The sequence below is a fragment of the Mandrillus leucophaeus genome, unplaced genomic scaffold (genome assembly GCF_000951045.1).
Source record: "Mandrillus leucophaeus isolate KB7577 unplaced genomic scaffold, Mleu.le_1.0 Scaffold1790, whole genome shotgun sequence".
In the NCBI taxonomy this organism is placed as follows: Eukaryota; Metazoa; Chordata; class Mammalia; order Primates; family Cercopithecidae; genus Mandrillus; species Mandrillus leucophaeus.
The window spans coordinates 43,237-45,396 of NW_012101799.1; positions in this window are offsets into that span (position 1 = coordinate 43,237).

The window sequence follows — 2,160 nt, forward strand, 5'->3', positions numbered from 1 at the left end:
GGGAATAGATAATGTGCATGGTGCAAGCTCATGGTAGATCTACCATTCTGGGGTCAGGAGGATGGTGGCCCTCTTCTCACAGCTCCAGTAGGTGGTGCCCCAGTAGGGACTCTGTGTGGGGGCTCCCACCCCACATTTCCCTTCCACACTGCCCTAGCAGAGGTTCTCCATGAGAACCCTACCCCTGGAGCGAACTTCTGCCTGGACATCCAGACTTTCCCATACATCCTCTGAGATCTAGGCAGAGGTTCCCAAACCCTAAATTTTGGACTTCTGTGCACTGGCAGTCTCAACACTATGTGGAAGCTGCCGAAGCTTTAGGTTTGTACCTTCTGAAGCCATGGCCCAAGCTCCACATTGTCCCTTTTCAGCCACAGGTGGAGCAATTGGGACACAGGTCACCAAGTCCCTAAGCTGCACACAGCATGGGGACACTGGGCCTGCCCAACAACACCACTTTTTCCTCCTAGGTCTCTGGGCTGAGGGGCTGTGGTAAAGTCCTCTGACATGACACGGAGACATTTTTCTCATTGTCTTTGAGGATTAACATTCAGTTCCTCGTTACTTAAGCAAATTTTTGCACCAGCTTGAATTTCTCCTTAGTAAATGGTATTTTCTTTCTATTGCATTATCAGGTTGCAAATTTTTCTACTATTCATGATCTGCTTTCCTTATGAAACTGAATGTATTTAACAGCACACAAGTCAATTATTGAATGTTTTCCTGCTTAGAAATTTCTTCCACTAGATAACCTAAAACATCTTTCTCAAGTTCAAAGTTCCACAAATCTTTAGGGCAAGGGCAAAATGCCAACAGTCTCTTTGCTAAAACATAACAAAAGTAACATTTGCTCCAATTCCCAACAAGTTCCTCATCTCCATCTGAGACCACCTCATCCTGGATTTCATTGTACGTATCATTATCAGTATTTTGAAAAATGTTATTCAACAAGTCTCTAGGAATTTCCAAACTGCCCCACATTTTCTTGTATTTTCTGAGCCTTCCAAAGCGTTCCAAACTCTGCCTGTTACCCAGTTCCAGGGTCGTGTCCACATTTTTGAGTATCTTTTCAGCAGGACCCCACTCCTGGTACCAATTTACTGTATCAGCCCATATTCATGCTGCGGATAAAGACATACCTGAGACTGGGAAATATGCACAAGGAAGAGATACAATTGACTTACATTTCCACTTGGCTGAGGAGGCCTCACTATCGCAGTGGAAAGTTAAATCTATGTCTCACATGGTGGCAGACAAGAGATCTTTTGCAGAGAAACTACTCTTTTTCATTAAAAAATCGGATCTCATGAGACTTATTCACTATCACAAGAACAGCATGGAATAGACTTGCCCCTGTGATTCAGTTTTCTCCCACCAAGTCCCTCCCACCACACATGGAAATCATGGGAGTACAAGTCAAGATGAGATTTGGTTGGGGACACAGAAACAAACCATATCAATTACAATGATTAAAAAATTGTAGGTGGCATTGGTAGTCACAGAACTGTGAAATTAGGGGGATTCTCCTGGGAAATTGTCAGATGAAGAAGAAATTCCAGACACTGAAGGAAACACATCCTTAAGCTCCATCTGCACCTGTCTCTGTGGTTGACTCTGATCAATGGGTTCTGAGCGCCCTCTGCAGCTGATTTCCTACATGTATTCTTGCAGGACGTGTGTGTCTGGGCTCACACTGATCTCCCCTCACTTTGTCTCTAAGACATTAATACACAGCAACGTCCTCAGATCTCACAGTTTATTTGCAGATAAAGGGACTTCTTGGAATTGTCTCTGGAGATGGTGAATCAACCCTTCATGGCATCTGCATAGTATGTGCTAGTTCCATCACTACTAATTCATGAGACCCACTCTAGCCCCTTCCCTGAAGCCTGGTGGACCGAGTCCATGTAGTAGCTACTGAAACTGAACCCAGAGGCACCACAGGAGAGTCTCAGGGACACCCAAGGCTTTACCAAGCCTCCAGAAATCTCCACCAGCTGCACCTCACGCCGGACACCTGGAAACACAGAGACACAGTGATCAGAAGCTGACACACATATCTACTGTTTCTCTCACTCGTATACATCCACAATAAATATCTTCAGGTCTCCAGGAATCATCTTTTAAAATAGCAACAAGAAAACCCCAGCTCAGCCCAAA